This window comes from Ornithodoros turicata, chromosome 2 (assembly GCF_037126465.1).
Source record: "Ornithodoros turicata isolate Travis chromosome 2, ASM3712646v1, whole genome shotgun sequence".
Lineage (NCBI taxonomy): Eukaryota > Metazoa > Arthropoda > Arachnida > Ixodida > Argasidae > Ornithodoros > Ornithodoros turicata.
The window spans coordinates 91,994,648-92,009,098 of record NC_088202.1 but is presented as its reverse complement, the minus strand read 5'-3'; the positions used below and the strand labels follow the sequence as shown (position 1 = coordinate 92,009,098).

At 46.5% G+C, this 14,451-nt stretch overlaps 1 long non-coding RNA gene across 1 annotated transcript in view; it reads right to left on the bottom strand.

Moving 5' to 3' along the window:
- Positions 1-1,042: 1,042 nt before the first annotated feature.
- LOC135385783 (uncharacterized) overlaps positions 1,043-14,451 on the bottom strand; it is a 32,725-nt gene continuing 19,316 nt past the window's right edge. The window contains exons 5-6 of the long non-coding RNA XR_010420495.1: positions 8,788-9,118; positions 1,043-1,166 (exon numbers count right to left, since the gene is read on the bottom strand). This is a non-coding gene — a long non-coding RNA (uncharacterized LOC135385783). The remainder of the gene's footprint in view (positions 1,167-8,787; positions 9,119-14,451) is intronic.

Genomic DNA, 14,451 nt, shown 5'->3' with positions numbered 1-14,451 from the left:
TCGGCCGCAAAAATGCGATGAGAGGAGGACATGGGGGGGGGGGGGGGATATAGGTTTATTGCAAAACAAAACAGGAAAAAAACCACGAAAGAGGGGAAAGGAGGAGGACATGTCCCTGCCATGTACCAGTGGGAATCCATGTTGCCTTCAGGTTATTATCGCGATGTCACTTCCTTTCCCTTTCCTCTTGTTTTTTTGCAGTGTTCTGTCTATCATCTGGGCAGGGGCATGTCCTCCTCTCATCGCATCTTTGCGGCCGATTTCGTGCGCCGTTGAAATACGCGCGTCAGAAAAAGCCTATTTTCACAATTCTTTTTGCACTCGCTGTAGCATTAGAGATTTCGGCTTCCGGTGTATTCTACGAAGTTGCACTTTATGGGAGTGGGGGTCAGCCAATCGCCGAAGATGATTTTGAAACACATGGTTCCTGTGGCTAGCAGTGGCTGCCCATGTGGCTGATGGCGGCTCGTCTCCATAGCTACGGCCACGCCACCTATAGACAAAGCTAGATCGCTTAAGCGACGTGATGTAACAATTATGTAAAGGGTGAGCGACGTGATGTAACGTGATTTCAGTGGCCGTAGATATGGAAATGATCCGCCATAAGCCGCATGAGCGGCCACTGGTAGTCACAGAGAGCCTGTGTTTTAAAATCGTCTGTGGCGATTGGCTGTCATCATAGCTGGCTGCCGCGATTGGCTGACTTTGCCCACCTCTGTGAGGCCGACAACGGCAAGCCCTTTCACCATCCACCGCCACCGCCACCTTGGCTGGCTTTACATGTCTATGTGTGAAGGAGAGGGAGGAGCCATTAAGCAGGCCTTCTGTACCTAAGTGATGTTGGCTACGGCCACTGAAAGCATGGTCGTGATTGGCGGACTCTCGAGCGTTACGTCGCGTCGCTCAAGCGATCATGCTTTGCCTCGAGGTGATGTTGGCTTGGGCTGTGCCGGTCTGCGTCACGAGTCACATGGCAGGGGAACAGGCTACGTCACGACGTACCCCCTCCATCCCCCCATACGCTCTTACCAACAGTGGAAGGTGTGCGGAACAGAGGCCTCTCTGGCGGAACAGGTGGTGCACCTCAGTGCTCCTTTGAGACTTAGATCATGAGTGAACGAACTGGGATGCACATGAAAACCTTCACGTTGGCAGTCGAAATGGTCCTTGGAAGAAGAGAGAAAGTTGTTAGAGTCAAGAAATGTAGTCATGTTGGAGCAGAAAACGTGCTCAAGAATCTTGCCAAAATATGGGTGAGAGACATAGGATGGTAATTCAATGGTGACTGTCTATATTACCTTTCTTGTAAATATGAATCATATTCCCCCGACGATAGTGGAAATGACCTAAAGAAACCTAAAGCCGCACGCAGTTGAAGTAGGGTGTTGAGGGCTCAGATTCTCGAGTGAACCACCAATCATTTCATTTATGCAACATGAATATACCAATGTAAAGGCAGGCTTTTTTCACGGTCAGCTAGAATGAGCATATCTTTTGCCTCACACCAGCTGTACATATAAGACGTCTACGGTAACTGTACACCCCAGCTGGCAGACCGCTGGGTGACCCTCGGCCTTCCACATTTCACACACAACCGAATTACAGTGGCGACTTCCACCCAGCGGCTCACTATATACGTTACGCCGCGTTTAGAAATGTATATGAGACCACCCGCTAAAAGCTAGGTGCATTTCCGTAGGTGATGGTGGTGGTGCTAGTAAAAGAGCGTTAGCGCCGTCGTCGGCCTCACAGAGGTGGGCAACGTCACGACTAACGCTCTGGGGTAATGTGCGTCCTGGGCGGGCTTCTAAGGGAAATGTGCCGACACATATGTCTGACAGCGTCTGAGGAAAACCCCAGAACCCCAGCCGACACCGGGATTCGAACCCGAGCACCTCCCATTCTGGACCTGGCATGGTCAGCACGCTAACCACTCAGCCACGCGAGCTTCAGCATAGGTGGCTTCAGGACAGTGGTCAGAAAAAGAGACCAGTTAGAGGTCCAGTCCAGAAAGAAGAGCAGGAGCAAGCGTTTTGATTCGTTTATGCTGAACGATGATGTACATATTGTAACCGCATTGGTTGGCTCGTCAAAAACACGGTCCAAATAGCTAACCACGATAATCGCGTGAAAATATTGAAAAAACTAGTCAATGTCAGAAGAAAATAGTAGTGTGGGGAACATGCCACAATCATGCCCCGGTTGCACTCCTTCAGAGCAACAACAACGTATAGATTTGTGTAGTTTCCCTTTCTTTTCTGAATTACGCGTTCTGGAGTTGCCAGTCCCGAGTGGCTCGAGACTAACATCTCCATTTTTTTCTTTTACAAATCAATCAATCAATCAACAACAACGACTTCATTTTGGTGATGCACAGACTCCTTCAGAGTCTGCCCATGCATGTACTTTACTCCGAGGGAGAAACCGTTCTACAGAGCGCAACGCAACATGAACAAGCCATTCTACCTTGAGGACCGGACTGAAAAACGTTAATTTCCATGTTCTGTGTAGCGTTGCTTTGGCTACACTATTACCAGGCGCAACCACAAAAGGTGCCGATTTGTTTCACAGAACGACTTTCTACTTTGAAGCCTGTCTTCAAAATGTTCTTTATCAGGGCAAGGATCGAAACCAGCTACCACATCCGCCGACTCTGCACAGTAACGACCTGAAAGAAGAGAGACATCTTCCCAAGATGGCCCTATCATTGCAAGCAGAAATCGTGAATCACAAAACAATCAAGTTGCAAAACGCCGCATCTTGATCGTACCATTGAGAACTCTAAACGGCGATTACCATTTCAACGATTTTTTCAGCGAGAGTCTAACCTTGGTCACAGACAAAAGCGGTCCGATGACGACAATAATGCACGTTCAGTCGTACGCTAAAGTCCAGGTGACCACACCCTCTGCGAGATGATTACAGAGCAGGAAACACTGCGTGCGCGTCTTTCTTCCGAGAGTAAAGACGCGAGAGGCATGCAAGCGCGATAGCGCAGCTACTTGTAGCTCCCCTCATCGTGGTCTTTTGTGCTACGCCGGGCGGATGACACCCGCACGGACTATTATGTCGGGCTGCTCAAGCGGGCATCCGCCACTGGCTCTTGGCTACTGTGTGATCAAGTGAACTCTTGCAGGTCGAGCTGAAGAGGTTACGGTCATCAGAGGACGAGCACGATGTGTTAGATCAGCGTGTAACACTATCTCACTATATGAGTTATTGACTTTCTTCTTTCCTTTCACGGGTCAACGTTAGTGCGGGAAGTCTTTCCAAAAGGGCGCTCTGCTTTCAAAAATAAGCGTCGCTAAGCGTAAAGAGCAACAACTTGGACAGCCGATGCTGTCCTTTGGGTTCAAACTTTTGGAATGTACCTTATCCGTCGATGATGTGCGCTTCAGCCAGGGAGATGCGAATGACATAAGTTGTTAGAAGCATTGTTTGAGCTAAGTATAGGAAGTGTCAAGGCACGACCAGCGACGTGACCATAAGGTGTAGAGCGTTGCATCAGGCGTCATACACTGAGAGAAAGCCCGAGTCCGAAACTGATCACTAGAAGTGTTGCTTGCAGTTCGCTCTGTTAGACGAACGTCTTCGAGCATGACATGGAAAGCTTCCCACAAATCAACCTAAATGCTGAATTTACCAATAATTTTTTATCCTACTTAATAGCCCCAAAGTTGCAGAAGATACATACACTAAACAGGGATGTGTATAGAGTCGCGTAGACATTTTTCTTCTTAGTCAGATATAATTAGTAAGTCTGAGCAGCTGGCTTGGTCGAATTCTAATCTTCCAACATTAGGTCATACGCACGTGACCTCCGATATTTGGCCCACAAACGCTATATAATATGCGTACACCTGCTACGCTCGGCACCATACTACATACTCCCGGCCATCTGGCGCTTCGAATGTAATCATGCGTTATAGTCTCGCACAGGATGCACGGCCTCCGATATCCTTTTTCCCTTTCAGTGGTATAAAAATGCTACTCACGATGCGCGAATACAAACAACACCAGTGTTACTGCATCAATGTTGGTCATAGAGCCAGCAGATGTTAAGAGAGCGTAGTAAATGATGCATCTTGGCAGAGGTTCCTTACAAGCCCGTACATGGAATACCGAATTAACGCATGTGACCCAGGATTTCACCACGAACTTACACGGAAACTATGCACTAGGACTTCCTTCCCGAGAATCAAGCTCTTTCGTGAGTTGTAGTATGACCGCCAGAATGCACTGTACTTGTTCCTTTCGTGACAAGTGAGAACACTGACGATGACTATGCAGTACACTAACTATTCCATTTGTAAAAGTATTTGAGCGGGAGGGACCGTATTAGCAAATAATTTTTGTTAAAAGCAAAACAGTAAAGTAAAATTCAATTTTATAGTCTCTTATGTTTGCACGTGCTTCTATGCAGCATCCCTGTTTTTGTTACTATTCGGATGCTGTTTTCTTCGAATAAACCCATACTCCTACGCGTCATAACATGCGTCATAGTTTTCAGCAAGCCCATAAACAAGTCCCTGGCGGGTGGGTGACCTCACCTTGAGCTTAAAGCGTATGCTTCGTCTGTCGGACGGCTATCAAGGCAGTTCTTCGAAGGGAAACTTATGCTGCTCGAGATACATATTGAAAAGTTGAGCCTCATTATGGTAACGTACAAAAGCGATTCTCTACTTGCAAGGTCCATTTAACGGAGCAATGCCCTCAAGCTACGTTTATGGGCCCCAGCCCCCAAGGTAGTGATGGAACTGCTTGCCGTAGTCGGCTACGCATAGACGGGCAACGCCACGACTATCGTAGAGAGGGATCGCGCGTCCTGGGCTGACTTCACAGGGAACTGTGCCGACATTTGTCTTAAAGCGTCTGACGAAAACCCAGGGAAAACATCATGACAGCACAGCGGGCGCCCGGATTCGCACCCGGGTCACCTTCCAAGGGCCCTAAGGTGGTGATGATGAAGTCGGCCACGCTCAGGTGGGCAACGTCACGACTATCGCAGGGGGGACTGTGCGTCCGGGCTGACTTCACAGGGAACACCAGGGCCCCAAGGCTTTGCACTAACACACGACAACACAAACCACCGACATCAACTTGAGTTGACAGGAGTGGTAGCGACAACCTGGGTGTTTGGTGCCCTGGGCAAATCATAGCTGATGGGATTTCCTGAAACTTCTTTTTGTTTCACGCTATTTCCTTAATCACACACTCATCCAAGAACCAAAGCTGTTCAAGAAAGGACGACGAGACCAGTTCGACACTTACTCATAACTTTATCCTCGTCAGTATAGCATTTACTTGCGGTGATGCTGCGTTGACGACATGTAGTATGCTTTGTATTAAAATATGTAATTGTTTCAATAGAGAGGTGTCCCGTGGGAAGGTAGTCCCGGCGGTGAGCTACGATCTGGTACGAGAGAGAAATAATTCGAAACAGGGAAGAAGCAAGATGAACACAGCAGGGTATCAACTACAGCTTAACGAAAAACAAACTCCCAGGAACCCAACGGCTTTCTGAGAGGTGGCAAGGGAGAAATCGAAAGGAACTGGGAGCAATACTGATGGAATGCCCTCTTTTAAGACATAATTTAGTGAGATTATCACGAGAGGACGTCGCGTCAGCGTTGCTTCGATTTCTCCCTTGCCACCTCTGAGACGGCTGTTTGGTTCCTAATCTGTTTATCATTAAAGGGTTGCTTCAGCTACCTGTTTTGCAATATGCTTTATAGAAACCCCTCCCGCTTCCGTGGCATAGTGGTTAGGATGGCCGCTTTTCAAGTCGCGACTGAGAGTTGACGCGGATCGAAAATCCCCGCACCGTCAGACTTTCAATATGAATGTCGGCACTGTTCTCCTGAAGTCTGACCAGGACGCATACTAACCTCCTGTTCCCCGCTCCTTCCCGCTGTCATCTGTCCACGTTTGTAAGCCGCTAATAGCCGCAGTTGCTTCGCGGCGCTAGCATGGAATATAAAAAAATAGGAACGTTAAGAATATTTTCAATACGAACTCAGTACAAATACCGTAACAGTTTTGCAATACAGACGCAATAGGAGCTCTATAGCCTATTACAATACAGGTTCAATAGGGACACAATAATCGTTTTGCAAACCAGGTTCAATATGAAATTTATAGACCCTGTCGCAATAAAAGCTCAATAAATTCCCAACAGACCTTCTACAGGAAATTCATACGGGAGCTATAAACTTCCTATAGATTGTATGAAAGCTTCGTGTTGATGGTTTATAGAGGTTCAACAACCATTTGTTTATAGATTTTCCACGATGAGCACTCAGTAAGAAATCAGTGGCCGATTCCCAACAGACTTTCAACAGGAAGTTTATACAGCGTTTCTAAACTCTTTATCGAATACTTTCGAATACTTTCATACAGCTACTGACGAATGTCAATAGACATTTTATATAGTGGCAATACACTGTTTTATAAGGATGTTGTTGTTGGGATCCTTGCTTCTTCCCTGCCTCGGGTTATTTCTCTCTCGCATGTACCGGCTCACCTACGCCTTTGCCCTTTGCTATCTGGTACGTTCCACGGGAGTCCGTTAAAGGGAAGAAGTGCTCGTTCCCAAATCTAATGTCAAGGAGTACCCTTTGAATTACCCAGGCGGCTACGAGCACCTTACTTGAAAGCCACAATATCATGGTGAACAATGAAACATGAATTATCACACGGACTCAATTCTTTCCATCCCTAGGCAGCTTGTTCCACCAGAAACAACGACAGCAGTGTTGCTATCCGACTACACAAGTCCAGTTAAACCTGCAATGAACTGCGAGGCAAGAGACAACGTTAAACGTCGATTGATCTCGACAGTCGTATATTTTTCTGACGACATACAGTGTTTATTTATTTATTAATTTGAAATACTTCTGGCGTTTGACTCGCTATGGAAGGAGGGACATACATAGTGCGCGTATTCCACTACCAATATAAACGTAGGTACAGTAGTAACAGCAACAACAACAACAATAATAGTAAAATAAATAAAAAAGGAAAACGCTATGCCAACAAACATGAATCTGTACTCAATATACTACATTAGCTATATACAGGGTGTCCCAGAAAACGTGTCATTGAATTATAATAAAAAAACTACACCACCTAGAGTCATGGGGTCAATGGCATTTGTTCTTACTGGGTTTTTGCCACCTCCTCGTGTGAATGTCGTGTAACGTAAGTTTAATTATGTAAATTTTTGCGAGCTTAAGTTGGAAATTTGCCTAGTAAAGGTCACTTTTTTACCCCACCAATGTGAAGAGCGTGTCTAATTTAGTCAAATTAATGATAATTTACAGGGGCTATCCCATCGGAAAAAATAGCCGAACATCATGCTCTACGAAGGTCGCATAGAATTGCGCACGATGAATTTTTCAGCGCAATCTTTGTCAGTCCGACGAAAGCAGGTTGGAAGCCCAGCCGTCTCCGACATCGCTGAAAGAGATAAAACAGGTACGGCTTATCACGTCCGACTTTCGCTGGGATAATGCTTTCCTTCTCCGAATTTTAGGAACTGTTACTTTTTCTACTATCACTCTGTGGGCTGGCTTCGGAACCTCCTTTCGTCGCACTGAGAGCGATTGCGCTCAAAAAGTCATCGCGCGCTATGGTCCGGTGCTCCGAAAAGCATGATATTCGGCTATTTTTTCCGATGGGATAGCTCGTGAATATCACTGTCAATTATCATGAATTTGAGTGAGTTCGGCACGCTCTTCATATTGGTGGGGTAAAAAAGTAACCTTTACATGGCAAATTTCCGCGTTCAGTTCGCAAATATTTACATAATTAAACTTGGAGTACATGACATTCACATTAGGAGGTGGCAAAAACCTAATAAGAAGAAATGCTGTTGACCGCATGATTCTAGGTGGCGTAGTTTTTTTATTATAATTCAATGACACGTTTTCTGGGACACCCTGTATATTGTCGTGAAGATAATGAAGACGATGCCCTAATCGTGCTCGCATCTGAATGATCGCGCGTGCATGCGCGATCATTCAGATGCGAGCACGATTAGGGCATCCTCTTCATTATCTTCACGACTTTACGCGCGATCATTCAGATGCGAGCACAATTAGGGCATCGTCTTCATTATCTTCACGATAATATGCACATACACACACACACACACACACACACACACACACACACACACACACACACACACACACACACACACACACACACACACACACACATACACATATATAAAGGAAACACAGTTATGAGTCACGATAAAGTTCAGTAATACATGAGACAAAAGAAGGGAGGGTGTCGCAATCAATGGCCGTCTGGTGTAACTTATTCCATTCTTCAATGGTTTTAGGGAAAAAGGAGTACCGTAAGCAGTTTGTTTTGAAGCGATATTGCACTAAGTGCGTATAGAGTCTCATTAGCTCTTCCGCTAGGTCTTCAGTGTCGCTTACTATGGACGTGATTTCATGATAGTAGAAACCAATCCCATCTACTAATTACTTCACTGTATACACGAGGGTAAAAAATTGACGGGACCTTTAACCTCCAACAAACCGGCGCGATATTGTTCGTTCGTTCCCACAATCTAAGCGCATTTGCCCCACGACCACATTACGGTCCAGGATGTTGGAAAAAGCAAAGCGATCCCACCCAATCGCCCCGGACGTCCGATTATTGGCATATCTAATCGTTCTATTGCCATAAACATTTAAAAGGCCCGGCCCGTGTGCTCCCCAGCAATTAATCCGGAGACACGACTTGTAAAAGCATCCAAATGATGAGACGCACCTGTGCCCAAATCGGCGGCGGAAGGTCGGGCCCCAGCGACAGGTGCTCTAATTATGGCCCTCCTTCGAGCTCACTCTCTCCGGCTGTTTCACGTTCTCCATGACAAAAGCGGGGAAGGGCATCATTACGCTCCCTCGGAACTCCGAGCGAGGAAGCGGCGGCGGCTTCCAGATCACGTGCAGGCCGTGAGAGTCAACGTCTGTCTCGTGCTGGACGCCTCAGCGTGACGCCGACGACTACAAATAAGGTGGCCAGATTTGAAGCGGCGACGTCCTTCATGCTTGCGCGTGTTGTTGTGGGTGTGATGTGCATCTGTGGTGGAAGATGAAATCTGTGCGAAAGATGCGGTGAAAGTATGTCAGGTACTTCGAGACCGGAGCTCTAGGTAAATGTGCTTTTTTTTCTTGAGTCATAGACCTTCGAGGAAGAGAGGATGGAGAAATTGCAATGATAGTGAAAGTTTGTGGAGAAGTGGTATCGGACACCAGTGCGACACAGGCGCAGCTCTTTTCTGTTGCATAGTTCCACAATTCCTTGGTGATTATTACTACGTCAGTAGATCAGTAAATACGGTCAGCCGGCTTCAGATCATGGTTATACCAGGTTTGATCCTCGTTTTTAATTATAATTATGGAACTCCTGAACCCTACAAGAGCTGCGACCCTTGTGTACTGTACGACAGATTGTAAAGAGGAGTGTATCAATATATTATCACTTTGAAATGACTGTATTCTAATTGAGGTGCAACTTTTTCCAGCCTAATGTGAGACACGGTGACCTATTGTGTAGCTCGAAACTTTTTCATAGACTATCACCATGGTTAAGGCACACATGCTTATAAAATATTACCATTCGGGGGAAAGAAAAAAAACCTCCAATGTGAAACTACAAAATCGGTTGAACATAGCAGTTCAATAATCCTGGATGTCCATTGCAAACCTACAGCAGCAACAACAACAACCTGATGACGACGGCATGATGTGTTTCAGTGCTAAAGTTGGTGTACCCTGCCCCATTAGGGCCAATACACGTTGGACATAACAACACGGTGGATATGTAACTTAGATATGCAACTGTCTTCAGTTACCTACGTCACAGGTGTCTTGTTGTCACTTCTGTGCACCTTACTATGTGCCTCTGTACCTTTATTATAATCCTCCTCGACATAGTTAGGCCCTCGGTCGCCTGTCTTGTACAGCTACGGACAGTACACTAAATCACTTCGTCCGGAGCAGCGTGTTTCTTCGTATGTTGAATATGTAGTGACTTTCCTCTCCAGGAAGAGCAAGTCACGTGACGAATTACGGCACAGACATTACCATAAGGCAGGAGCACTGTGTGGTAACTCACAAATGCATTGGTGGATCAGTGGAAGGTCGCGTAGAGGCAAATACACCGGAATCCAGAGCACGTGCATAATCACCACAGAGGGCGTATCAAGGAAATGAACAACACGTGAGGCGTCAAGCCGTATACCTTCCCGACCCATTGTAAAAGGCTACAAAACACACCTGTGCAGACTGATTAGTATGCAGAGAGAGCAACAGTATAAGCGCTGTACTCTATATTCGTTAAGTACAGATGAAGCCTAGTTTCCCGAGCACAACGCAGTCATAATCGCGATATAAGTTGCAAATGACTATCAATTTCTTTAAGTTGGTCACGGCAACAGAATGACATTGAGATGATGTACAATTAAATCGTGCATCCAGTTGTCACTCTAAAGTTGTATCATGGAAGAATTACGGCCTCACTTATATTGGACGGGCCTCATGACCTTGTCAGAGCTTTATGACAGAGATGCACGCAAAAAGCTGTACCTGCCGATGTAAGGTGTACTTGTGAGACACAATGGGAAGACATCATTGTCAAAGAACAAGCAAGAGCAGTGCGTTCCATTAAACACGAAATAATGGTAACGCGTGTTCCATCTTCCAGTATCGTGCCTGGAGAATTGCGGTTATATGGAACAGTTTATTTTACCTTCGCACGTCGCTTCACGACTTTCATGCGCCAGTGAAGATACGCGTCTCTCCCCTTCTTGTCTCGTTGCACTATCTTGTCGCTTACTAACGATTTTGAGTTTCACACGGTCAAGAAACACGCTTGGCCTATAGCTATTCTTTTTCGAGGGTGTTGGCATTCTATTTCGAAAGACTGTAGATGTCCAGCGGTGCGGCAAAAGAGCAGACAAAAGCGAGTGTTTGGACAGAATAATTGGGAACGCGTGGGAACATGCTGAAGAAGCAGTTTCACTGTCCTTGAAATGCACATCGCAGCTTCCGCCGAATCTCCAGTGGCGTGCATCCCGTGAGAGCCAACATGGGAATCCTTCCAAGGTTTTTTCCTGTTTTCCTGCCATTCCGAGTTTTTTTTTTTTTTTCGTACGCCTACATCTTTTCTTCACTTACCATGCGGTCGTTCGTCCGTCTGTAAGATTGTACGCATGTTTCTGTTCTTTTAGAGTGAGAGAGATGTTGAGAGGGTGAGGGACACTGGCTTCAGAGAATGACGCGTGTAATGCATTTCTATGTCAGTCATTCATGCACGAGGGGCAATCACATGGAGGCAATCATGTCTGTCCTGCAGAACAATAGCTCATACAGTGGGGTCCGCGAAACACTGGTCATCGACCCATGGTGCAGCCAAAGAAGCTAAGAGTTTCCGTAACCGGCGACGTCATCGGTTTGGTTCTAGTTACGCTTATATCGGTTCAGTATATAGGTTGCTCTAATTTTGGTCTAAGCATGCACGAAGGCTGCTTGTTACTACTAGATTCACTAAATAAGGTACGCTTATTTAGCGTAGCTTATTTAGTGACTCTAGTTACTACAAATATTTCTGCACACACTACCAGGTGCATGGATACGAGTGTGATAGATCTTCTTCTTTTAAAGCTTTATCCAGGCGATCCACAATAATGAAATTGCTTCGTCATTGGAAAAACAACAATGCGGATATGTTGCTCAAGCGAAAATCATTGCGCTTTAGAGATGACATAAATAAACCCAGACAAGAAACATGCTAGTTATTGAGTTCCTTCAGTGGGAAGCAGAGTCCAACCACCAGAATTCCGCAATGAATGCGAACAAAAGAAACCATACGTTGCAAAGACTAGTAAAAAAAGAATACGATATAGCAAAACGAGGAAACCTGGAACAGGGAGCAAAAAGGAACACAGCACAACACGTTCACATATATAGACGATATAGAACCAATTACAATTTCCGGAAAACAACTCTGCATACAACAACTTGAAGTTGATATATATTTGAACAACCATCCTGACCTGTCGCGCTTAGCGAAATTCCGAAAGTTTGCATTCGGCATTGAGCAGTCAGTGCCGGATTTAAGGGGGGGGGGGCATATATGCCCCGGGGCCCCCACCAGAAAGGGGCCACCACTACTGCATGCATCACTTATTTTTGCTTTGAACGATACTGCTTTAGGTTCTCGCCACACACACACACACACACACACACAAACAGACGATGATGAGATGGGGCTGATGCCGGCCAGCAGGCTGGGCGCGACCCCAGTGCCATTTGTAGATAATGAGAGATGATGATGGAGATAAGGATTCAGGTGATCGAAGCAAATCCCAAGGGAGACGGAGACCTTGGTGCATATGAACGCTACTGGACCATGGGCCCAGCACCTTGCCTATGGTAAAGGGGCGGTGATCAATTGCATGCATTCCGTGCAAGATCTCGCGCTCCCGCTGGTAGTCAGGGCAGCCCATAAGTAGGCTGTGACAGAAGGCTGACAGAAAGGTCTATATGGAGACGGCAGATGGCGAAACCAACATGGTCACCCTTCAAAAAGGCGTCCACAAGGCGCGGTACTAAGCCCTACTTTATTTAACCTCGTTATGGCACAGATGGCAGAGATTATCCCCCCACGAGTCAAGTTCACCATATACGCTGACGATGTCTGCATTTGGATGTCCGGGACAAATATCAAGTACATTCAGCAAACACTAGAACTTACTCTCTTAGCGATTGCCATCTTCCTAGAAGAACGTGCCATGGACTTGCCACTAGAAAAAACAGTGTACCTACCCTTCACCCGCAAGCGCCTAAAGAACTTTCACCTTTCAATCAAGGGGAATCCCAAACAACGTGTTAAGAAACACAAGTTTCTCGGCGTCATAATCAACAGAAACCTAACGTGGACAGATCAAGTGAAGGCACTCACGGACGCTACAAAGAAATACATCAACATAATGAAGTTGCTCGGTGGACCCCGCCAGGGGCAACGGGAAAGCACTTCACTCCCTCCATACGGGGCTCATCCGACAAACCATAGCTCACAGCATCCCTCATCTTCATCGTCTCTCCCCAACCCAAGAAGGACACCTGCAGCGCATACTTAGTCGAAGCCTCCGAATATGCCTATAGTCCCCAGGACCGTAAGGTGCTAGCAGGAGCAAAAGAGCCCCCATCCAAGTGTTAAGGTAACAAGAGACGGAGCGGCACCTGATACGTCTCCTCACCAGGCACACGGCTCACCCGCTGATCCAGAAGATCCACAGAAGACATAAATCTCCAATACATGGAGCACTTGCGTACATCGAACGATGCTTGCCGAAGCGCATGGCTCACAGTCATCACCAGGTTATTGCCCCCTGGCTGTTGTCACCCCACCAACCCACACAGAAATCCCTCGTATTTGAAAAAAAAAAGGACAAACGCCATGTCTAGCTCTCAAGACACTTTCTATGGCCCACCTTGAGCAACAGTTTCCAGACTCAACACACATCTACACGGACGGCTCCTCCGCAAACAGAAGATCATCGAGTGCTTTCACTGTAAAAGGCTTCACCAAGGGATACCGCCTGCCGCACGCAACATCTTCCACTGCTGCAGAACTACACGCCATACTAAAAGCTCTCCGCCACATCGACAGCTCCCCAGCACAAAAGTGGGTACTCTGCTCATACTCTAAATCACTATCATCAAGCAGGATACGGACGATCAAATGGTGTACCACATCTACAAAGCATACATATCTGCAGTGGGAAAGCGGGCACACCATCTCCCTCCAGTGGATACCTTCCCACTGCGGAATAACAGGAAATGAAGTAGATGACCAGCCACCAAAGGATGCACTGGGTAAAACCAAGTTATCGGCCATACCTTTCACAAAATCGGACGCCAAGACATTCCTCCACAAATCGACAATCAGACGGTCCAAGAAAAGCTGGAAGCAAGCACTCCGGCACACAGATTTCCTGTCTCACATAGACCCCGATCTCACGGCGATCATTCCACATGACATCGGCCGAAGCCTCCACACGGCTATTCACCGGATTCGACTCGACGCGCTATATACTGCCACCACCCAATTCCAACTCGGTATTGTGGCCGGTATTGCGACATCTGCAAAGTGCCCCAGGACACGTTACACGTACTTATACAGTGCCCAGAACAAGAAGACGCAAGGGAAAGACTGTCCAGGGCACTTCAAACACTGGATAAAAGACCATTCTCTTATTGCAAAGTAATGGGGAGATGGCCTACAAGGGAACAAGACATGAAGGCACTCAAGGCATTTTGTGTCTACCTAAAAGAAAGCCGCTACTACTATATATACTACTATATATATACTCTATATACTGCCGCTACTAGCAGCCACACATATCATAAACCTCAAAACCACCTA